Genomic DNA, 25,675 nt, shown 5'->3' with positions numbered 1-25,675 from the left:
ATTTGGTGAGATCTTTTCATATTATTTAACTGACAATGGATATTCCCAATCGTGTTTTACATCATGCTTTATTAAATACGCGCTGGATTCAAAGTATTGATCTGAATCTGAAGGTGTGCTTGCAGTTCCATTAGCCATGTGATACTGATACTGTAGACATGTGGAGCTTATGGCTTCCGAAAGTGACTTCGGAATTGGTATGAATTATCAAACATTTTAAAATGGGTTTCTGGATCAACAGTAGAGCTAGCACCTTCTAATTCTCGGACTAAAGCTGCTTTCAGTTATCTCTAATATGATAATTTCAAATATATTTCTTCCATAATACCACTTGCAAGAAATCCTTCCTCATTCCTTTATTTAACGTCGGCCTCTGTTCCGCAATCTAGTGTCAATCACCGACGGACATCGATTGCCATCCATTGAAGGCAATCGAATGTACAGGAAGACAGCTTCCACACCTGCGTAGGATATCGCACCCATTCAAACACACATATGGGCCGGGACCAACGGCTTTACTTCCCTTCCGAAGTAAGACGTGACCAGAGATTCTTATGCCTCAGAAAAATCCCACCGACCTCGGCTGGGATTGAACCCAGACCCATCGGGGTGTTAAATACAAAGCAGTCACGATTACCACTACATCACCGGCGCCGGTTTTTGCAAGAAATGTTGCATACAATATTTTGAATGTTAACTTGTATGATACATGTCGCTCCTTTTATATGCATCATAGTGATAGAAATCCATATTACTTTTTTCAACTCTGTAGGCTAAGAATCATTTTCAACCAACTTGGCCAAATTCAAGAACGGTTACTCTCAAGGAAATGATCAAAATGTGTTTTGAAATGACATTCAGCATGAGACATTTTTATTGCATTACACTCAATTCTGTAACGCGATTTTTTTTTTCGTCTCTATTTTTAATCGTGTAATCTCAAATTGCTACCAAGTGCAATGCAACATGTTTCAAAACATAAAAAATACTAGAATAATATAATGGAACTAAAAATGTGTACCCATCCTGCATAAGGGCAAAATAAAAAATTAAATACCGTAAGAACATAATTGAGTGTTATTTGATTACAATTAAATTACCGATGGTCAGAGCCTACTTCGATGCCACGCTTGTATTTGCGCCGAATCATTTTTTTTATTAAACTTGATATCAAAAAAACATAATTTTGCACTAATTTTCGAAAGTTTCCGAAACATAAGGATGTGATTTTTGAAAAGCTGATAGATTCTTTTAGACAATGCCAAATTGGAAGAAACAAATTATCTGTTTTTATGCATTAATCAGTAAGAACTTTATTTTCTGAGCACAACGATCCCACAGACTTTTATCTCGAGTTTTAAATCAAGATTTAATGCAAGATAATAACTTCACTGTTTGACACTCAACTGTTAAATTGACAGCTCGCTGCCATACAAAGTCCCACTGAGGGGTGCTAAGATGGTGATTTTTACGAATGTAATCGCTCTATGTAAAATTGTTAGAAGACACGGTTTTTCTAAGGTGCCTGCAATGCCAATTTAATTAGAGTTTGAGCACCGGAATGATGATTCGCGGCAGTGATGCAAAATATCATGATTCCCACGTGACACTCGTCTACGCATCAACCGACTATCGTTGACAGAACGTTTTGTCACGCAGTTATAAGCAGAGCCATGGCTTACAAGCAAAATGTTACACTCGCTGCTGATGATGAAAAGCACAACGAAAACAGTGAAGACTTCTGCAGTACGATCATGAGAAAAAGCGAAACTGAAGAAGAAAATGAAAACAATGCCTACGCATTTCAAGGTTTGTCTCGACAGGTGCGACTGTGTGAGATACAAACAAAGCAGGCAACATTAAACGGAAGCTGTTGGGTTCACTCACCAACACACTCACATAAGCAAGCAAAGCAGCAACTGCTTCAAAACGAATTCAGATGAGTGTCGTGATTGTCGGGAATGACCAGATCGGTGATGGATCACAACAGAAGACGACATTCACCAGTTGCTTTTTACTTCTTTCGTCAACTTGATGGATGCTCATGGAGAGAGCTTCGACGAGCACATCGATAGGAATGTACAAAGCGTTACTACCATCAACTGTTTGACGATCGTGATTGTGATAGGTCCCAACTCTGATTCGCGGTAGTGATAGAAGGGCTCTTCGCAATGCGCCGTGGCTTGAGAGGTCCCTTTTGTTTGGATGTAAGATGGACTCCGTCATCCGTTTGATCGGTCTTTGTCATGAAGCATCATCAACTCCATTGATGATGATGATATTAAACTTCTTTCGGTTGCTCTGCTACAGTCAACTCTCCATAACTCTATGATCCCTTCAATATCAATGTATAAATTTCATTTTTATACCTGAAATTTAGCAAATTCATGTTGATCTTCGTCAAGCTTCGTCTACAATTTGGACTTCTACATCAACGTATGTCAAGCAACTAAACTTGGTGAGTTCGTTCCATTTGGTAAATTTTTATCTTTTCAAACCAGTAACGTTGGGAGATCACCTTTTTGTGGTGCGTTACTGGTATAAGATCTACCATCGAACCCCAGCCGTGACAAATTTAAACTAGGGAACCAGGATTTTTCAATTATCAAAGGATCACATATTAGTCTTTGTTTCTTTTTATGACTTGATAATAATGACAAGACTCGGGTAGTGACCACCGCCGTTATGCATTTCTACATTGTATATTTCAAATCAAAAATATTGCTTATGTTCATAGATTTCACATAATCCTTTTCCCTTTGTTCTTGTCCTTTTTCTTTCCCTCTTCTCTTTTCAGAAAGCGAGTAATGGCGCTTTAGCCATAAGTCATAAAAGGCTAGGCCAAGAGTTAGTGCTCATGTCCCAACCGTCAGAAGAAAATGGAGCATCACTTAACCTTTCTAGTTTTGATGCTTTCAACGACCAACCAATCATATAGTTACCAAAATCGGAACGTATGGTACGAGACGTCCACGTTTCATCTTCTGATCACGTTTGGATTCTGAAGCATCGTGTTTAAATCTTGGCCCGATGATTTCGGAATCATCTTGCCCCTTAAATGCTGCACAGTAGGCCTGGCCGTTTTGATATGTGTGACGCATCTTCGATGTGAAACAAGAAAAATGATGTACCGTGTACCGTAAGATTTGATAAAGAGGAGCCAATCTTTGAGATATTGTCAAAAGTCTAACACTGCTTCTTGACGCCAAACTCGGCCTACGGATTCTAAACTTGGCCTAACGCATTGAAACGCCATTGAAATGCCAAAGAATTCATCTGGCAGCTTAATTCGTTTCCGTAACAGGCAAGGTTTCTCGAGGTCAACTGCATCCTCCTTTGCACTTGTTAGGTTCTCTTTCGTGGACATGTGTGGTGACGTCTGCGAGATTCCTTGTTCAGAGGATTCCTGTTCTGAGGGTTGCTGAAGACCTGTAGAAGAATCAGAGGTGGTGGAAGATGATGCTGTAGATGGCCACTTTTTCAAGTGGGCAACTGGGCGCCGATATTTCACTCCGCCTTCGTTAACAATGATTGTATCGTTACCGGCTCGCTCAAGGACAGTAAACTTCTTCATTTTGAAGGTTGGTTCGAGCTTGCCAGATTCATAACTCTTTGTCATCACTATGTCACCGGTTGTTATATTAGACTCTTTAGCATGTCTACGATGATCTGCGTAAAGTTTGCCTTGCATTTTTTCCTTCGTGTCGTTTTCCCAGTATCATACATGTGTATGTATTCTTCGAGACTCTTCCTCTAATCTGTTTTAAGAGCTTTTCCGTAGCGCCTTCAAAATCCCTTGGTTCTGCCGTTCGACCAAGCCATTCATCTGAGGCCAATAAGGTGTGGTTTTCACCAACTTGATGTTCCTGCTGACACAAAAGAGAGAAAACTCTTCGTTGGACAACGGTGGACCATTGTCCGATCGATTCGTCTCGGGATATGTGTGGTCTTTGAAAATCCGCTCCAGCGCTTCCATTCTTTTGCACGCAGTCGTGCTCCTCATTTCCACTACATGAAGATACCAGCTGTAACAATCCACTACAACTAAAAACGTAGCGAACTCTTTGGCTGACAGAAAGTCAATGGCGATATCTTGCCAAGCCCTTTCTGGCATTGTCTTGCGACTCATGGGTTCAGGTGGGCCTAAGCTACTAACAGCGGTACATCCCACACATTCCTTCACAGCACTGCAGACATCTCTATCGATGCATGGCCACCATACGTAATATCGTAAATTCCGACGCATTGCTACAATCCCGGGATGTCCACGGTGTGCAATCTCTAACGCTCGACGACGTAGCTTCAATAGTAATACAATCCTGTCCTCATTTACCACGACACCATCAATCAATCCTAATTCTTTACTGAAAGCCTGGTATCGAAAAAGGTTTGATGGCCAATACTGCGACTTCACAGCTTCAATAACTCCAGTAAGCGTCGAATCGCGTACGGTTTCATTAAGGATCTCATCAAGTGTGATAGCCGCCGGCAATTATCCTACCGCACAAAGAAAGTGTTGGGTATGTTCATCAAACGGTGCATCTTTCTTGGTAAACAAACGGGCTCGTTCCCCGAATATACTAAATTTGAAAGACGTGCGCTTGTGAACAAGCTCGCCTTCCATCTCTGTACTTCCCTTCAAAGATGTATTCAAGCGTTTTATGATCCGTAAAGATCGTAAAACGAAGTCCAAATAAGTACAAGTAATACTTTTCAACCGCCCATACTACAGCTAGTGCCTCTCTCTGCGTCTGAGGATGCATTCGTTCAGGATTTGTCAGACCTTTCGAGGCCTCGTCACGTTGGATCAGTACCGCTCCCAAGCCAACTGGGGAAGCTCCGTCGTGTCTTTGGGATCAAAAAACCCTAACTTCCTTACTTTTGTAGTTAATTCCTGTCGAAGATCATCAAAAGCAGCTTGCTGACTTTGTCCAAAAGCTTCAGCTTCCCCTCAGATGAACTTCCGAAGTGGCTCGGTACGGGTGGACTGGTCTGGAATGAAGTGACCTACAAAGTTCACAAGCCCTAAAAAGCTCCGAACTTTCTCTTTTTGTTTCTGGCGTTCGGAAGTTCCGAATTACCTCAATTTTCTCATCTGAGAGGCATATTCCCAGGGCGCTCACGTTGAAGCCCAGTATTTCCAACTCTGTCACTCCAAATACACATTCCACATTCAGTTTTGCATTGTTGCTTTCCAGGACGGGCACGACTTTCTGCAACCTGATGTCGTGCTCCTTGCGCGTGCTTCCGGCGATTACAACATCGCCTATGTAAACTACAACTCCGTCGATCCCAGCCAATATCACCCGTTGAAAAATTTCCGGGGTGCAGTTTATCCCGAACATGAGTCGCTTGAAACGCATTAACCCTTGGTTTGTCATGAACGTTGTTATTGAACGGGAAACCGGATGCAGCTCTGTATGATAATAAGCTGAGGTCATGTCCAGCCATGAAAAATATGTTGCTCCACGAAGTTTGTTTAAGAAGGTTTCAATCACAGGAATCGAATTGTGCTCTCGTTGAATTGCCTTATTCGAGAACATCATATTCACACAGAGTCGAACGTCATATTTACCCTTGGGTACGACCATTAATGGTGAAATCCAATGTGGTGGGCCTTTAACAGGCTGTTGGAGCATTTCCTGAATCTTCGCATCAACCTTCTGGGATCCTTAGGTAAGCGAGCTTCCTAGGTGGGATAGATGGATCGACTGAGAGCTTGACCTGCACATTGTGGAACTTCGAGAAGGGGTTCACAGTTACAGCGGTTACAGCAGACGTTTCGCTTAAAGACTTTTACTTGGTTCCTCTGGAGTTCTGTCCAAACCTCCTCAGTAATGGTATTAATTGGCACTTCAGAGTTAATGAGAAATTCAACGGGAAATTTGTTGATCATACACTTTATGACTCCATTGCTGTGGGAGTAGGAGGTCACCTAGTAAAAAAAAACAATGTTTTATTGGTTGGAAATGCTAACATGAAGCTTTAGTGTGATAATTTATTAGCTAGAGAATGATCTTTAGAAGAAGGTAGGTGGATAGTTCCGTTAGAGTACGGCAGTAAAGGGTGATACGGTCAAAATTTGGTCAAGGGAAAACGCGTGTAAATCGGTGAAATCGTTTATTTAAAAAATCAAATTAAATTTCTTTTTCAAGTTCAATTAGTATAAAATTCAGGAAAAATATTCAGTTAGGCTTCCGCTTTTCCAAATCCGAATTGGCGGGCCTTACGCTTGACCCCTGCCATCAGATTTTGTACAGCCACCTTGTCCACCTTCTTCGCCGCAGAAAGCCAGTTTGCCTTGAACTGCTGCTCGCCCTTAGCAGTTTTTTGGTCTTCTTTAGGTTCCGCTTGACAATAGCCCAGTATTTCTCAATTGGGCGGAGCTCTGGCGTGTTGGGAGGGTTCTTGTCCTTGGGAACCACCTGCACGTTGTTGGCGGCGTACCACTCCATGGCCTTTTTACCGTAATGGCAAGATGCCAAATCCGGCCAAAACAGTACGGAACAACCGTGTTTCTTTAGGAAAGGCAGCAGACGTTTATTCAAACACTCTTTCACGTAAATTTCTTGGTTGACAGTCCCGGAAGCTATGAAAATGCTGCTTTTCAAGCCACAGGTACAGATGGCTTGCCAAACCAGATATTTCTTTGCGAACTTTGACAGTTTCATGTGCTTGAAAACATCTGCTACCTTTCCCCTTCCTTTTGCCGTATAAAACTCCTGTCCCGGAAGCTGCTTGTAGTCGGCTTTGACGTAGGTTTCGTCGTCCATTACCACGCAGTCAAACTTCGTCAGCATCGTCGTGTACAGCCTCCGGGATCGCGCTTTGGCCGTCGTATTTTGTTTATCATCGCGATTTGGAGTCACTACCTTCTTGTAAGTCGATAGTCCGGCTCGTTTTTTGGCTCGATGCACGGTTGTAGACGATACACCCAGCTTATTTGCGGCATCTCGGAGAGAGAGGTTAGGGTTTCGCTTAAAACTACCGGCAACTCTCTTTGTCGTCTCAGCGGCTTCCGGTTTTCGATTTCCCACCGATCCAGACTTCCTGGCTGTCGACAAACGTTCCCCAAACACTTTAATTACATTTGTTACGGTTGATTTGGCAACTTTTAGCGATTTTGCCAACTTTCCGTGCGAGTAGCTCGGATTTTCGCGATGCGCGAGCAAAATTTTGATACGCTGCTCTTCTTGCTTGGACGGCATTTTGACAACTGAAGAGTGAATTCCAAAATCAAAATAGGAGCAACATTCTACACACACACCTTCAAAATGAGGGGTGTTCAGGTTTTTTAAATGCAAAATTGAAAGAAATACGTCAAGTTGATATTGACCAAATTTTGACCGTATCACCCTTTATGAAAATTGAATAGAAGTTGAAAATGAGCGAAGGGCCATTAATGCGACAGTTTTTAAAGTTAGACGCACATCTTTTGCCTAACCCGTCCGATGTACGCGGAGACTTGAAGTATGTCTCCAAGTCTACAGGCTAGCCTGTAGACTTGGAGACATACTTCAAGTCTCCGCTCTATAACTCTATACATCATTTTGCGGACTGCTGTTGATGAGAAAAGTTAGAGACAAATGAATGTAAATGAATGCATGAAATGAATGTAAATGATTTTCCATGCCTGTCCACACCACCAGCTTCGTAGCCTGGTGGTTGCCGCATGAAAATTGGCTGATAGGAGATAGGCGGTCTTCACGTCCGCATGTTTCACCAGCATGTTCCGTTCACTGGCAATCGTCAGCAGTGTCCTAAATGTTACCTGCCGCACCACCGGGGCGAACACTTTGTCGAAGTCCGTTCCATACTTCTGGGAAAATCGTTGTGCAACCAGACGCCCCTTGTACCGCTCAATGCTGCCGTCTTCATCGAGTTTGTGCTTGAATATCCATTTACTGCCGACTGCTTTGCGGTCTGCGGGCAGTTTCGCTAGCTTCCAGGTATCATGTTCCTTCAACAATTTGATCTCTTCATCCATCGCCGTTCGCCACTGTTCCGCCTCTGGCCCGTTCATTGCCTCAGCGAATGTCCTTGGTTCCGCAACAAGCCTGCGTACCATTCCAGTGGTTTCTGAATAACGAACCGGTATCTGTCCCCCCCGTATTTCTGGTCGAACGCGGTAGTGGTGTTTCCGCAGCTGCAGTATCGCTTTCGTATTCGTTGCCCTCATCAATGCCGTCGCATGTTGAGTCATAGGACGAGGTATCTGACTCACACTCCTCCTGAACCGACTCGTCATCATCGGATTCTTCTTCCTCTTCTGGAGTTTCCTGTGATACTTCAGACTCGTATTCCACAATACTCGGTGACGTTGAACCCTCGTTTTCGATATCATCCTCCATTTCAACGAATCGTTGCTTTATCGATGAACCGGAACGCCTTGTGACACTCGGAATAACCGACGAATTTTAACTTTTCCGCCTTCGGTGCCAGCTTGCTTCGCTTCTCAGCAGGAACGTGAACGAACGCAGTGCAACCAAAAATATGCAATCGTCCGTAATCCGGTTTCTTCCCAAACCAATGCTCGAAAGATGTTTTCTGTAGATCAGCATGCACCTAGCCATTTCGACAATCGACCGGTTTTTCCTCTCCGCGACTCCGTTTTGCTCCGGTGCATATCCCGCCGTATACTGGGGCGCTATTCCATTCTGCCTGTAAAATCGTCCCAAACGCTTCGATTTATATTCGCCTCGCTGGTCCGTGCGAATAACCGTTAGATTTCTTCCGAATCAATTGTGCACCATACTCACGTAATCCTCTATTATTTGTGCAGCTTCCGACTTTCTCTTGAGGAAATACACCATGGTGTATCGACTGAAATCGTCGACCATCGTAAGGAAATATCGGGCACCGTCAGACGATAGCGTGTTCACTATATCCACGATCCTTGCTGATTGTCGATCGAGTTTTCTTGGGAACGGTAGTCGAGTTAGCTTGCCTTCGACACAGAACTCACATGTCTTGAACAGTTCACACTTGTGGATGGTCACGCCCGTTGTCAAATTCTAACGCACAGCTCGCTGAATTGCTTCGGGATCACGATGACCTAACTTCCGATGCCAATGGTGGATGCAGTCCTTTTTGTGGTATGACGCATTAATACTGCGCTCTTCCGCAAACTTCAACTGGTACAGCCCACCAATTTTCTTCGCTACGGCTGCTACGACTCCGTTGCGTTGGATCACGCAACCACGGCAACCAGAGAAAACAACCTCTGCTCCCTTGGCAACCAGTCTTCCAACAGAAATCAGGTTCGATTCCACGTCGGACAGGATAATTTCTTGCTGTTCTCCTTCCTCGTTTTGGCAAAACAAGCGGCCAGATCCGATGCCTTTCACCAACATCTCGTTTCCATCGGCCAGCGTGATGGAAATCCCCGAGCTTGGCTTCAGCTCATCGAAAAACGAACGGTTGCAGCACATGTGGGACGTTGCTCCAGAATCGACGATCCACACCTTCGATTTATTTTCGGTCGTAGTAGCCACAAACGCAAACGGGTTCCCCTTGCCAATCTTCGCTTTTGAACCAGCTTCGAATTGCTGCTTGCTCTTCCGTCACCAGCTCTTGCCGCTGGGCATTCTCGCCTCATGTGTTCGGATTTATGGCAGTTGTGGCACACAACCGTCTTGTCGCCACCAGTACGCAGAATGGACTCCCCACGATAACATTTTTCAGCACGCTTCTGTGCTTCATCCAGCAATTTACGTTTCACCAGTTCCATGGTGAGCTCCTCATCGAAAGAGTTAGGCATACTCTTCAATATCATCGCCACTTTCAGGCTGGAGATGGCCTTCCATGTCCCCGTCGTCGTTGTACTCAGCTTTGCACAGCTTTTTCAGGTACGAGACACGAGTGGACATCGTCGTCTTCTGGTGATACTTCTTCAACTCGTTCCAGGTCTCCATGGCGGTCTTGCAGTTCCGGATCAGCGGGTGCTGATTGTCGTCTACGAGCAAAACGATTATGGCCCGTGCTTTGGCATCTCCTTCTTTCCAGGCGTTCGTCAAAGGTCTCCGTAACGTGCTTCCAGAGATTTTCTCTTACCAACAGCATTTCCACCTTGAATTGCCAACATTCGTATCCGCCACTCTTCAGCTTTTCCAGACCGAACTTGCTTTCGTCCATACCGGGAACGTAAAAAATCTTGATCACACGGCGAAATTTTTTTCGCTTGAACAGCTTCTTGAATTTTCTTCACAAAGGCACATAACCTATGGGAATATGCCATAGGTCAGACCAAAGAATGAAATGAACTTGTTTCATCGACGGTCAAGAACAAAATGAAAATTTTATTGAAACCAATTAAACACGCTCTTAGCAACTAATTCATGGCTTGCTGGAGTCTTCAGTTGCTTCATCTTCAACAAGGCGATGTGTTTGATCGACAAATCGCCTTTGCGGAATTTTTCTCAATTACCCATCAGCAAGTGCTCACCAACTGGAATAAGAGTGATCTGGGAAGATGTATTCTCCCGCAGGAATTGAACAAGCCGTGGTTCAAAGGATTGGACATGAGACGTGACTTTATACGTGTCATGTCAAGGATCATGTCCAATCATTACTCGTTGTACTCGCATTTCTTCCGAATCGGGCTTGATCATGCACCCTCCATTGTGTTGCTAGATCCGAGTTATCCGCATCCCTCAGGGTCCGAGGAAAACAACCTTTGCGGCCCATTAGAGACATCTTGGCGAGCCGAGATCTCGACAATTTAAGTTCAATTTATGGATCGATCTGAGGATTTAGTAGTTAGTGTCATCTTGTGTTTTCCCAAGTTGTTAGATGTCCATCGGTATACCCCCATGTTTGTCATTTTCTTCAGTATGTCGCTAATCTTGAGATCGAGAGCACATTGCTCTCCAAACCCTGTGTCCTCAATCCCTTCCCTGACATCCAATATTTACCCCCAAACCTCGAGATAGCCGCAAGTAAACGGCCCCCGCTTTACTAACGTTAATTTTAAGTAGGTTTGTAATCCAAACACTGAATATCGGCTCCGCAAAGCTACGGCAAATGAGCCTGGAAAAATAAACGCATTATAAAAATGTTTGTCAGCATAAGGTAGGTGCTCACTTACAATCACTATTTAAAACTTAAGATTGAGATTAAGCTCTCTTTAGAGAGGCTACAGGAAATTAATCCGTTTCTTATCGAATAATAGTGGAAGAGTCAATCGATGTGTTAGGTCTAAGGCTACATTCAGCCGTTGGGCAACCACAATTGAGCTATTGAGTTTATTCCGGCATGAATTGATACCGAGCCGTTTTGCATGTGCTATAGTGTGCAACATTTTCCCTGATTACTCAGCCCATTCTGCAACGGAAGTATCGTCTTCTTCAACAATCTCTTCCATCGATTACACCTAATTCAGCGTCCCATAGCATTTTGTTCTGATTCAGCAGCTTCCACCGCCCAACAGCTTCTTGTGAGCGATTCTTGATTTATGGTTTCGATTTCCACTGGTAATACAATATTCACACAACGTACATCACACACAGCTTTGCCTCGTCGGGATCTGGACCTTCCGGAGCACTTCCCTAGCCCCCAATACCCACCTACGTATGAGCTTTCTATCGCACACATTGAAGCACACAACCGCAACCGGTCCGGAAAATATCTTCAGCTCGCCTCGGTCTGTGCATGTGCTAGAATTTACGATTTATTTATGCTGATGGAAAATCGCTTCCTTTCTATCACACGCCACCGACATTCACCATCACCACCACCAAGGCTGCCACACTTGGGCTTGCATAATATGAATAGATATGAACTTGGGCCAGGAAGAGGCATCAGTAAGACCCAAGACTGGGGAGGGGCTGTTTTTCGCACCAGGGAAATTAAACCATTGGAAAATTGAGGTTATTTATGGGAGGCGGGCGGCTAGCTTTGCAACTGGGAGGCTTAGCCTGTTCGATTAGAGCTAACTTCCTGGTGTGGAGCGAAGTGGGTGGTTATCGAATGTTTGCTACGAATCGTTGGACGATGAATAAATCGGGTGGGATTCACGAGCGATATCCTAATTGGTTTTCGGTTCAGACTTGAAAGGCTCCTTCGAATGCAAAATTCCATTTGAAAACTAAACAACAATTAATTACACCCCGGAAAACTGGGTCGAATTTGTAGCAAACTAGAAGGCAAACTTCATTACCGCCATCAAGCGTGATCTATACGGGCGAAGCCAACTTCTAATCCTTCAATTTGACTTTGCATAATTACCCGTACGCTAATTTTGCCGAACTTTATACCGCCCACATAACGAGCTAAAGTTCCATTTCAGAATCCTCACATATCAACCTCTGCTCCTCACCACTGCTTTGCTAAGCAGGCGAGAAAGCATTTAATCCCTCAATTTAGTTTGGCACACGTGGGAAAAGTTTCCCCGGTTTTCCCACACTTTCCGTGATGAACACACCTCGAAAATTTCGGGAGCCCCGGGAAACTCTAAAGCCAGTGCAGCGCCTCGGGCCGTGGATAACATAAACGGATGCTTTGTCGATGAAACGAGCAAACTTATTTCCGAACCAAAGCAAAAACCGGATCGTTGAAGTTTGTGAATTATGTAAACCTATTAAAATTTGAGGTTACAACTTGAAGCCACAAGAAACCAAACGGCCCTCCCCCATTGTCTAATCAAGCGTAATTAATTTCGGCCGAAACGGATTGTCGTTCTAACCTGGGCTTTCCCCCGTTTCGCGGTCGATGGTCCTAATGAAGAGAAGAGCTTTCACCAACACCACCCACAATCGTCAACCCGCACCAGAAGGAGCAAAGCTCGTTGATGCTAATTAGAGGCATCACGAGTGAACGACGGAATCCAATCAGCGTCGTTTCATCTCATCGTGATTTGCTCATCCAGTCCGGGTGGTTGGACGGACGGGCGTCGTTATGGAGTGCTTTCGGTGAAAACTACAAAATACTTAGTTAGCAACTCCTGCTGTCGACACACCACGGCCTGGGAAGGTTGAAAATATTTTCCTAGTATGGGATCACATTTTTTTTTCCGGGAAGTCTGGGATTTCGAAAATTGCTCTTGCAACTTTTTCGATACCTGGGATCAAAATACTTTTTTTTTTAATTCGTTTGACCCACTAGCTCGAGATCGCATGAAGATCCAAAATAATGATTTTTTTTTAACTTCCAGTTCCATAAGAGCAGTTCCAGTCCAAATAGCATAAATAATATTTTTATGACTCGACTTTTTTCTCCAATTTGCAATTTGCATGTTTGTTATGGACAAAAACCCACATTTGTGCTAAAATTCTGCCATTTTTAATATTGCAAATTCATTCTGCAATCATATTCCCAATCTCCAACTCTAAATTCTTCTTCTTCTTCTTCTTCTTCTTCTTCTTCTTCTTCTTCTTCTTCTTCTTCTTCTTCTTCTTCTTCTTCTTCTTCTTCGCATTTCAAGCTTATTGCATATCGCATATTAGCTTATTGCGTGCTCTCAACTTAGTGTTCTAGATGCACTTCCACAGTTATTAATTGAGAAAGTTCAGAGAGTTCATGAAACATTCTTGAAATTTTCGGAGTTCCCCGCAGTTCTTGGACATTCCATGAAGTTCTCAGATCTTCCCTAACATTTTCTGAACTTCTATGAAGTTCCCGATGTTGTCTGGATTCGTATGTTCTCTAAGATTTTCTGAAGCTTCGCTGGCGTTCATTGAACTTCCCTCAAATTTACAGAACTTCATAAAGGTTGCCTTAATTTTCCTTAAATTCAAACATCATATTTTATGAAAAATGAACTTTCTTAGACTGACAATGTTTAAGTTCTCTAAATAATCCTCAAATTCGTAAAACTGACCATATATTATAGGATTTAATTCTTCAGCATCTTAGAACATCCCCAAAACTCTAGACTTTCCTGATGTTTTTCGTGTTTTCCTGATGTTATTCGAACTGCCCGAAATATCTCTGATGTTCACTTTTGTGCTCTAGACTTCCTATAAATTTTTAATTATTTTATTAAATTTCTCACTATTCTTCTGAAGTTAATTTAATTGCCATGAAGTTCCTAGATTTTCCTCGAAATTACCTTAATTTCCTTAAAATTTTGAAAAATTTCTTGAAGCTCGCGAAACCTTTCCCCTAATCATCCCGGAACTTCTATCGACTTCCCTGAAGATTTCGGTGCTCCCTTGAAGTTTCTTCAATTTCCAATGATCTGGAAATTATCATGATATTCGTATAACTTCCCCGACGATCCCGCAATGACCTTGAGGTCTTCGGAGCATTCCTGAAATTCTCGGAATATTCCATAATTTCTCGGAACTCACATGTCGCCAGCCTCGTAGTCTGCGAAGGGTCCGCAGGTCGCCTTCTACTTGATCGAACCACCTTGCTCGCTGCGCTCCTCTTTTTCTTGTTCCATTTTCACTGGGTCGTCGTGTGGCATTCATACGACGTGCCCAGCCCACCGTAGTCGCCCAATTTTTGCAATGTGGACGATAGAGGGCTCTCCCAGCAGCTACTGCAATTCGTGGTTCATTCGCCTCCTCCACGTTCCGTCATCCATCTGCACTCCACCGTAGATGGTACGCAACACTTTCCGTTCGCGCGTTGGTCCTCCACGAGCATAGTCCAGGTCTCGTGGCCGTAGAGGGCCACCGGTCTAATCAACGTCTTGTATATAGTCAATTACGTGCGGTGGCGAATTTTATTCGACCGGAGCGTTCTCCCGAGCCCAAAGTAGGCACGATTCCCTGCCATAAAGCGTGTTTGAATTTCTTTGCTGGTATCATTTTCGGCAGTCACCAGTGAGCCCAAATACACGAACTCGTCGACCACCTCGATTTGAAAATCGCAGATTCCAGTATGACTAGCGGACGCTGTTAGCTACCACCAAAATGGTACGCCACCGCCAGCACCAGGCCCTTCGAAAAGGGTGCGCACTCAGCAGACGGTCTCGAAAGAGGTCGCAAATCGGCTTCTGGCTATCCAGGAGCAAGCATCGGATACTACCGTGGCAAATATCAAGCTTCCACCAATTTTCACCACACAACGGGACAGTGATGCTCTGAAAAATGAGCTGGAAAAATGTGACTTGAAACCACTTTTGAAGCGTTGCATCACCGGCACCAACTGACGAATACGAAGCCGTTGGTAAATTTCTGCAACATCACAAGCAGGAGTTTTACACACACGACGTGGCTGCATCCAAGCCATTCAAAGCGGTTTTGCATGGGCTTGCGGATACGGAGCCGAATACAATACTGAAGAAACTGCAGGAGCTGAGCCTCAAGCCAGTGAAGGTGTTCCGGATGATGAGACACAACACCGGTGTGGACTACAGGGACGTTCTTTTCCTTGTCCACTTTGCCAAACATTCAGTGAACATGGAAAAGTTGCGTAGCATCCGCGCTCTTTTCAGCACGATAGTGGAATGGAAGCGGTACAAGCCTGTGCACCGTGACGTCACGCAGTGCACAAACTGCCATGGTTTTAGACATGGCACCCGGAACTGTTACATGCTGCCCAAATTTGGGTCCTGCGGTGACGGATACAATACTCAAGGAATACAAACTTTCCGACGAAGCAGAGCCAAAGTGCATCAATTGTGGTTCCAACCATCGAGACACTAGCCGTGATTGCCCAAAGCGAGCGGAATTTATCCAAATCCGCAAAAAGTCATCAACGAAGAACCAACCGAAAAGGAGAAGTGACCCGGTACCAGAAGATAACAATCGGAACTATCCAACTCTGTAACCACGGCGGTCGATTCCGGTACTTCCTCCACTGCCGCTCAACCAACGTTTGTCAGCCGCAGCTGCATCGGTCTCCTCTAGTTATCATACCGCACACGCTACACCTAGCTTCCCGACCTGGTTTCAATGACGACAAAATGGTGCATCCCTCCCTCCAAAGGAAAGTGAACCGTCGCTGTACACCTCTGCGGAAATGTGGAGTATTTTCACCGAGATGCCCAACATGATGAAAAGGTGCAAAACCCGCGACGACCAGATTCAGGTCATAGGCTATCTTCTGTACAATTATGGGGTCAAATGAGCCCCGCAACATGCGCTTTGCAAATTGCAATTCTTGCTCAATCCTAGCAAAAAAGACCGAGCTAGCCTCATTCCTGAATGAACACAACATTGACGTCGGTATCTTTACCGAGACCCATCTCAAACCAGAAGATAGCCTTGCCATACCTGATTTTCGATTGTTCATATGCTGCCAAGTTTTCATCTTCAAGTCATCGAAGCCATCGGTGTGGAAGTTTCCACTTGTGTTGGCTCTATCACCATCATCGCGGCATATTGCCCCAAGCAAGTCAACATCAACGACGGGTCCGCATCAAAACTGCGACAGGACATCATGAAGTTAACTCGGCGGCAGAGCAAGCATATTATCGCCTGGGACCTCAACGCGAAACACCAAGCCAGGGGAAGCAGCGGAAACAACAGGAACGGCATTATCTTAAACGACGACGTTGAAGAAGGTCACTACAACATCTTGAGCCCGGATACTCCCACCCGGGTGAGTCGATCCGGAGCTCATTCCACCATCGATTTCTACATCTCCAATTTGGCCAACATCTCTAAACCAGTCGTCGTTCAAGAACTCAGCTCCGACCACTATCCGGTGGTGGCTGTGGTGGGATCCACCGTTAACCAATTTCAAGCTTTCCGGCGCAACTATCATCGTGTCGACTGGGGTCAGTTCCAACACTGCGTTTACACCGCTTTAGACTACGATATCCAACCGGAATCGTTCGAAGACGTTGACTGGTGTCTGCGCTCCATTGATGAAGCAATTTCTCGGGCCGTACTGGTCTGCCTATCCTGAAGACCAATTGCAACTGTTTGAACAAAATCATCCAAGCCAGGATGGTGGATCTCAGAAATGCGGACTTTGCAAACAAAATTCACTCTCTTCCAGATGGTGCTAAGCCATTCTGAAAAATGGCAAAGATTTTGAAAAAAAAGCCGAGGCCCATTCCTCCCCTTTCCTCTCCTAACCAAAATTTGGATCCATCTTTGCTTAATAACCCCAGTTGAAAAGGCCAATGCTCTTGGGCAACACTTCGTAAATTGACATAACCTTTGCCACGCCATGGTGAGTCCCCACGAGCCTGCAGTATCAGAGGCAATGTCTAGAGTCGCTGCCACCCCCGTAGTTGTTCCTGGCGAAAGTAGAATATCGGCTGATGAGGTAATAGCAGCGATTAAATCAACCAAGAACATGAAGGCCGCTGGTGTTGATGGAGTGGGCAACCTCGAGTTGAAAAACTTGAGTGTTGACTTCTTCAAGCACCTTGCAGTGGTCTTCAATAAGTGTTTGATGCTTGGCTACTTCCCGGCATGCTGGAAGTTACCCAAAGTCATTGCAATTCACCAGCCTGTCAAAGACCGTACCAGTGCCAAAAGCTATCGCCCCATCAGCCGCTTGTCCTCCACCTTGAAGCTATTCGAAAAACTAATACTCAGCTGTCTGTGTTTTCAAATGACAATAACATCTTTCTCAAAGAACAATTCGGTTTTAGGAAAGGCCACTCTACAATCCACCAACTCGCACAGGTTACTAACATCATCAAGCGGAATAAGTCCGTTTCCAATACATCTGCCATGGCATTGTTGGATGTCGAGAAGGCGTTCGACAATGTCTGGCATGATGGTCTAGTGTACAAGTTGCATCGATACAACTTTCCGATCTACCTCGTGAAGATCATCAAAAACTACTTGTCGGGTAGATCATTCCAGGTCTACTTGAACAATTTCCCCTCTGATACGTTCAACGTTGATGCAGGGGTCCCTCAGGGTAGCCTGCTTGGGCCTATCCTATTCAGACGTTCCTCCCCGTCATTGCTCAATGTTGGGTCGTGGCGTTCGACTTCGAAAGATCCTATTGTTATGCACCGTCGAGAGTTTCGAGCGCATGCATACTGCAACTCGGTAGTGGTCCGAATCTATGTTCGCACTTTGGTACGTGCGGACGTTGATAATGTAGGAGAAAGATTTCCCGTCGATTAGAACGTGATCGATTTGGTTTTCTGTGTGTTGGTCAGGTGATCTCCAGGTGACTTTGTGGATATCCTTGCGAGAGAAAAAGGTACTTCCGACTACCATACCCCGAGAGGCTGCAAAGTTCACGCATCGTTGGCCGTTGTCGTTCGATACGGCAGCCGTTGGCCCGATTGCCGGTTTATACATTGCCTCCCGTCCTAACTGAGCTTTTTTTTTTTTTTTTTAGTTTTTTATTAAGGAAACTTTTAGCCTATGGCTAGTTCATCTCCGAAGAAAGGAGCGGGCTCAGAGTGAGTTAGTTAATAACTTTGGTTGCTGGCTCTTCAACTTATATGAAAAAATAGCAATATATAAAATAATGAAACAGAAGAACAACAGAAAACAAAATGATTTAAGACAAGCTACAAACGATTAATCCAAACAAAACAGAGCTCAGCTGGCATGGGTCCAATAGGGGAAATCCATCCAGCTGAGATGTCCCGACGGCCGAAAGAAATTCCTGCTATAACGAGTGGTAGATTTTGGCTTCTTTTAAGAAGGTTACTAGTGCTGCCGAGGCCGAAGTATCATTCCCGAGCAGATCGCTGATGCTGGAAGTTAGGCAGAGTGACTCCCGAAGATTTTGGAATTCCGGGCAGTTGGACAGGATGTGTTCGACGGTGTAGGGTACCCCACAGATGATGCAGCTTCTGCGGAACGGCAGGCCACCATAGTTATAGTAGAGTTTAGTGTGCCCGGTTCGAAGCCGCGAAATCACGCGTTGATCCCTCAGGTTGTCCAGTTCTATCCATGGTTCAGTTGACCCTTTTACTTTGCGGATGAAGGCAGTTCTGTTGCGGAACCACTCAGCTTCCCATGCTGCACGAATGTTCCGCATGATCCACCGTCTGACGTCCTGTAGGGGTACCTTGTTGGTGAGTCTGGGACCCGATGTCCCGGCTCCGGCAAGGTGATCAGCAGACTCGTTACCTGGCACTCCGCAGTGGCCGGGAATCCATGTGTACACGGTGTTCGGTGGGGCGTACTTGATAATTGCCTGGATCCATGGGTGTTTTGGTGCTTCCGAGGTGATCGCTTGAACGACGCTGTGTGAGTCGGTTAATATAAGTATCGGTTTGGTGGCTGGCGTCGTAGCGGCACGGAAGATCGCTGCAGCCTCGGCCGAGAAAACCGAGCATTGTGGAGGAAGACTGCTGCTTTCAGCAATACCGTCTCCAAAAATCCCGATACCTACTCCGTTTATCGATCGGGAGCCGTCGGTGTACCGATGTACGTGGTCGGCATAGTTGGACCCAAGTAACTCGGCGACCGATCTGCGCAAAATGATGGATGCATCCCCTGCTTTGAAGCGGTTCTTGATCCGATTGTCCAATTGGATTCGTGAAGAGTGCCAACTTTTCTCTCCATGCCAATGGACTTTGGCCACTGGGGGGAGGTCGATGTTGGTGGCCGTGCGGAGGACTCTGTTCCCCTCGTCGAGGAGAAAGATCCTATTGTTTCCGGAGGTCTTGGCGGAAAAGGCGGCGGCTTTTGTTAAATATTTGCGTTTAAGCAGAACCGGAAAGGAAGAAGACCCGCTTCGATGCATACGGCGTCTGCTGGAGTGGATGGCAGGAGACCAGATATGATGCGGATGTAGCTGTTGTAGATCGTTTTAACGAGGTTGAGTCTACTGCGGCAGTCCTTTTTGACCTGTTGGAAATGCTGGTCGAAGGAGAGCGTTCGGTCGATCAGTACGCCGAGGACGCGAACTGTTTTCCTGTTTGGAATGGCTTGGTCGTGGATCGTAATTGGGGTGCTATTGACTCGGTGATGAGACGGACATACGTGGCATCGGATGCTCTTCCTGGCGGATAGCTGGAAACCCATCGAGTCGGTCCATTTGACGACGGCAGAGACTGCCGCTTGCGCTTGCCGTAGGGTTCGGATCTGTGTAGGACCGGAGGCCACAATCAGCACATCATCAGCGTAAACAAATATATAAATGCGCCCAGGTAGCCGGTCAAATACCCCGTTCATTGCCACCAGAAACAACGTGACTGCAATAACGGAGCCTTGAGGGACTCCAGTCTCCTCGCTGAAACTTTTCGACCGCGTGTTCCCCACCAATACACGAAATGACCCGTCGGTCAAGAAGTTTCGTATGAAATACATCATATGCCCCTTCAAGTCACAGTTTGTTAGTTTTTTTTTCAGGACGGCTGGCGTCCACGTCCGGTTGAAAGCCTTGGAGATGTCCAAAGAGATGATTTCAACGTGGTGTTCCTGGTCGTAAGCTTCCTTGAGCACGTCCCCCAGAGTGGCAAAGTACGTGGACGTACCGAAACCTTGTCGAAAAGCATGTTGTCGGTGGTCGGTTGTCGGTTCACCATCCGTTCGAATACCTTGGCCATGCAGGATGTGAGGGCGATCGGTCGGAACTTAGATGTGCCCCTGTCTTTTTCGTTTGCCTTCGGGATGGGCACGACGAGACTCTCCTTCCACAGCGTCGGGTCCAGAGACCCAGAGTTGGTTGAGCATCTCAAGCATGCAACACTTGCCCTCAAGGGGCAGCTTTTTTAAAAGTGGAACCGAGATCGTCAGGTCCCGCAGATTTGCCGTTGCTGCGGCTTAGTGCGTGCTGGAGTTCCTCCCAGGAGAAAGGCTCGTTGATCTCGAGGTTGTCCGTGTCAGGCGGGATGCTGAACTCAGCGACTGATGTACGGGTAGGCTTTGCCAACCGCTGAAAGTGGCTATCGTAACCGGAGATGGCCGAAATTTCGGCGAAATACCCTCCGAGTTCTTCGGCGACGGCTGCCGGTTCGGAGATGGTAGCTCCGTTAGCATGTACATGTAATGGCGTCGAGTGCCGTTTACCGCTGAGAGCATTAACCCTGCTCCAGAGATCGGTAGAGGACTGGGAGGCGTTGATGCTTTCAAGGAAACCAGACCAACTGTTTAGCTTCGCACTTCTCACTTCTTTTCTACATTGAATATGCAGTGCACGGTACCGGGTTAGTAGCTCTTCCCTGTTTGGGTTATCTATCGGGGTTCGCCTTAGTTTCCGTAGAGCTTTCCGGCGGGCTTTAACGGCTTTTTTGGTGTCTTCGCTCCACCAACGGATGGCTTTTCGTCCAGGTAGGCTACTGGTCTTTGGTATGGTAGCGGATGCAGCATCTAACACCAACTTAGAAAAATCCGGGATGGTTAGCGGATTGCGTTCGAGGATCAGCGATAGAATTGTCCCCTGATACCCATCCCAGTCAGCCTCGTCGTACCGCCAGCGAGGCCTTTTCGTGACTTCTGGGGCCGTGGCTGACGAAAGCTGCATTTGGATGGGGTAATGATCACTTCCGTACAAATCCGCATTGGTGCACCACGTGACTTTTCCTGCTGTGGAACGGCTGATCGAAGAGACGTCGATAGCCGTGGCTTGACGTCCGTTGAAGAATGTTGGGTTTCCATGGTTGAGCACCGCCATGTCTTCCTGATCGAGTAGGCCTAACTGAGCATTCATGTCGATGATCGGACGATTTTGACGTCCCGTTGCGAACAGTCGTCTTACACCTGCTCCAGCTGCGCATAGAACGATTCTTTCTCGTCTTCGGGTCTCCCTTAGTGTGGGCAGTACACGTTGATGATGCAGTAGTTGAAGAAACGGCCCTTAATCCTCAACTTGCACATCCTCGCGTTGATCGGCTGCCAACCAATCACGCGTTGGCGCATCTTACCCAGCACTACAAAGCCGGTTCCCAGCTCGTTGGTGGTGCCACAGCTCTTGTAGAAAGTAGCCGTTCGATACCCGCTTTTCCATACCTTTTGTCCCGTCTAGCAAAGTTCCTACAGTGCTACTACTTCGAAGTTGCGTGCTTGAAGTTCGTCATAGATCAACCTATCGCAGCCTGAGAAGCCGAGCGATTTGCAGTTCCATGCTCCGAGTTTCCAATCGTAGTCTCTATTTCGTCGCATAGATCTGTGCCGATTGTTCCAATGCGTATTTCTTTCATCGGTATTAGCAACTGTATGTTATTTTTTTTCTAGGGCGGCTTGTTGGACCTGATCCAACCCCCTGTCTCGCCTGTGAACCATTGTGCCCATCTCTGTTTAGAGCCCCACGCTGGCACTAGGTAGGTGATCAGTCGCTCCTAACATGTAGAACAGACGCTCGGGTTTGATGAAGCATTTCCTCTATAACCGTACTATGGTTACCGTGCCAGTGTTCGCGTCACACCTCTTCACTTTGCTATTGCCGGACTGGCAACATTGCCCATGCTACGCCACCCAGCTGTGTCCATATTTCAGCTGGTAGTCTTTTGTTATCATATGGCTCGAGGAGGCGTGAGGTAGGAACTTGTGAGGACCAGAGCTAGGTATTCCGCTATTTCCAGGTTTTCAACTCACCATTTTGCAATTATTATCCTCTGTTCGTCTGAATACACCTTTCGCCAGTAATAAACTTTCCTCCCGCGAGAAACTAACTTTAATTTCCTGCAGACCATCCCGGACTAAAACAAAAACAAAAAACCCTAAAACCACCTCATCAACGCCAACCCAAAAGTCACGTTTTGTGGCGGCTCGAAGGGACGACCTAACAAAACTATGCACAATAAACTTAATAAGAGTGTTGTTTTCATTACACTTCTGCTCCGTCCCTGTGCCTCTGCTCCAGTTGCTTTTTTATGTTACTGCTCCCAAACGTAATGATAGCCATTATTACAACACTTTCCTTCCACAGCACCGCAATTCATGCGCACATATTTTCACCTTCACCTCTCCCACACGGGGCTCGTTCGTGTGACAAACGAAAGATGCGGAACATCTCAACTCAGCACTTTACTCCACACCGCACTGCAGCAGCGCCTTCAATCTTCCAATCTCCACTCCCGCCATCGTTGCACGGCCCTTTCGGAGACCGAGCTTGCAGCCAGAAACATAAAACACTTCATATTCACTTCCTCCCCGTGCGCCGCAGCACTCAATCAGCCGGGAGTTGTTTTTGTGCTTGTTTGTTCACACACCCTCGCCCGCGCGCGCCCACCGCACTAATTCCGAAGACATGTGTGAGAAAAATTAGCATCGCCGTACTTACATATGCTCTCGGCAGCAAAGTGGAATGAGAGTCTTTACATATGTGGAGGCTTGCAGCAGCGGATAAACTTTCGATTTCATTGTCTTAGCTCAGCCCCTTCTTCTACGAACATCGCGGAGTGGCATTCTTCACGATGCAGTGCCCTCTTTCTCTCGATTTATTCACTTTATAGGTTATGTCGTTAGGTAATGCAAAAGATGTTGCACTGGCATGTTGTGTTCCAGATAAACTTTTTATTAATTTTGGAATTCCAAGCTTGAACAAAATCCAGCTCCTCAATGGACTTCAATATTTTTTATTTACTTTCATCATGACCGAACAAAATGTTGGTCGCACGCACGTCGCTGTAAATTTAATTACTGCCACTCTTTCTCTTGGTAACAAATAACAATTCTACCATTAAATTAACACCACTCCCGACCAGATTGATTTCCCCCACCCGAAAGAATCCAGGGGACCAAAAATGAAGTCCCCCCATCCCCACTCTACTATCCCGTTTTGCCTATGTTTGGATTTTCGACCATTTTTCCGATTTACGCACTGATTGGCGTTAATCGTGAACAGTTGTATTAAATAAAATCGCACAGAAAGCCGAACGAAACCAAAAAACGCAATAAATCATGATCCAATTTACAACCCCCCGCCCGCTGTAGCATTTTTTTCTCCTTCTGTGGGTGTTGATGCAAAGCCAACAAAAAATATTTGAAACTGAGATTAAATTAAATTCCGGATTTCGATTTTGTTTATATTTTTATTTTCAGTATGTTCTCGAATTAAATTCGCCCGGCAAACATACAGTCAGCAGTCAGTAGTAGTGGTGGTATGACAAAAGACCGAAAGGCGAAATAAACTGCCACTGCTGCTCGGAACGCACTCTGTCAACCGGTGGTACATAACTCCAAACAGAATGGACACACGTAGGCAATTATCTTTGACTGGTCAAACCGAATTTGTTTCGGAGGTTCCGGGGAAGTTGAAATTTATTGTTGAACATAGTTCCTTTTTTTTTTGTTTGCTTGCAAATGCGAAATTCCTCTTCGTTGGATCGTTTGATGGCTTGTCAACCTGGTGGCGCTCGGTGGTATGGTAGTTTTGTTTTATGAATTTAACGGCGGTGGTTGTTAGAGTTATTCGTCATAATTAAAAACCAGCCAGTCTGCGGCAGACGATATAGGTTTATTTATTAGGTGGTTTGAATTTAATTCAAATATTTAATGCGATTGATCATTGAAAATATTATTTGGAAATTCCACCTGTTGAAATTGAATTTCCATTACAAATTGGCAACAAAATTAACTTTTGACTCAATCTTCTGAGATCTACATGAAACTTTGCATAATTGCATTGTTTGTTATGTACATTTGTGCCTAAATTCGGCCTTTTAGAACCTTACATTTTTTTTTCAAAATGTAGAATTCAACATTTTTTAATAAACCGCAGCACAATAACGACTCTTCTAATCGAAATGACGTCTGACACTAACTTGGCACAGTGTTCACAGTGTTCAACAGAAGCAGACCACTCTAATAGCGAATTCATTTATTATTCAGTTCCAACCTGGATCGGGTATCAAGATTGGGTCTGCTTGTTTTCTGACAAACGTCAGTTTGCTCGTTTGTTTTTAAAACCTTGCTCAGGTTGAGGTTCACACTGACAAAGAGTTCGGTTTCGCACTGGGTTGGAACTGGTGTTAACCCCGATAATAAACGAATTCGGTATAAATGTGTGTCACGCGATTGTCTGTTTACTCGGCAGCAACCATTGTGTGGTTAACATCATTGTTCTTCATCAGCATTTCTTTTAGTCGATCAACCGTTTCGTGATTAATGTGTGAGTGCTGACCACGTTCTGCGTCCATTGCAGCAAATGAAGCGCTCTGACCCCGTTGGCGAATCTACCATACAATGAAATCACTGGAATCGGCTCCCGTTCTGGTGGAGGAGGTTTATTGCATAGCGGAAGATAAAATGTTTATTGTGGTGCACCTTTTGACTATAGATTTAAGATATAGTGCACAAGAATCCTCGGCTCTGTAAAGTTAATTCGGTTGAGACTTATCAAATAAATTAATAAACAAACAAAAACTAACCTGACACGAACTTTTGAGGACGGTATTAACGTGACTTTTGTGTCGACGCACAGTGGTCAAGAACTGTAAAAAGACGGTCAAAAGTCATTTTCTCATGAGTCTTGCATTTTAGAATAATGGTGTCTTCAGAAAAGTTTCTGGATATAGAAAGGCCCTTTTTTGACATTGACAAATCAATGATTAATCCTCCTAGAAGTGAGATTCAAAATATATTTTTCCAAAAATTCCATACTCCGGTTCGGTGTCTTGGACAATGTTTTAGAAAATATCAAATCAAGAAAGTTTGCTGAAGACACTAGGTGGCTATTTCTTCATCTCATTGAAATATGGAACGATTTTGGTGGAAAACCTCCTAATAAAAGTTTCTACTTTATAATTAATTTCTTTAAACTTCTACTGGTTTGAAATGTTCTACAAAATTGTTCAAAACTTTAATACACATAAGTTTGATTAATATCATAGCACCAAATATATTATATAAACAATATGATCCACTCTTTCGCTTAGCTGGCGAACCGAATTTTATGCGTTGGAAGCGCC

General features: G+C 45.1%; 1 protein-coding gene across 2 annotated transcripts in view; it reads left to right on the top strand.

Annotated features, from left to right (window-relative positions):
- LOC135707146 (uncharacterized) overlaps positions 1–25,675 on the top strand; it is a 291,025-nt gene that overhangs the window by 17,611 nt on the left and 247,739 nt on the right. The gene's annotated exons all lie outside the window — the stretch shown is intronic.

The sequence above is a fragment of the Ochlerotatus camptorhynchus genome, unplaced genomic scaffold (assembly GCF_037179485.1).
Source record: "Ochlerotatus camptorhynchus isolate MF236.1 unplaced genomic scaffold, CSIRO-AGI_Acam_v1.1 ptg000304l, whole genome shotgun sequence".
NCBI classification, from domain to species: Eukaryota; Metazoa; Arthropoda; class Insecta; order Diptera; family Culicidae; genus Ochlerotatus; species Ochlerotatus camptorhynchus.
Note: the sequence above shows the minus strand (reverse complement) of the source record. Positions and strands in the feature narration are given on the sequence as shown.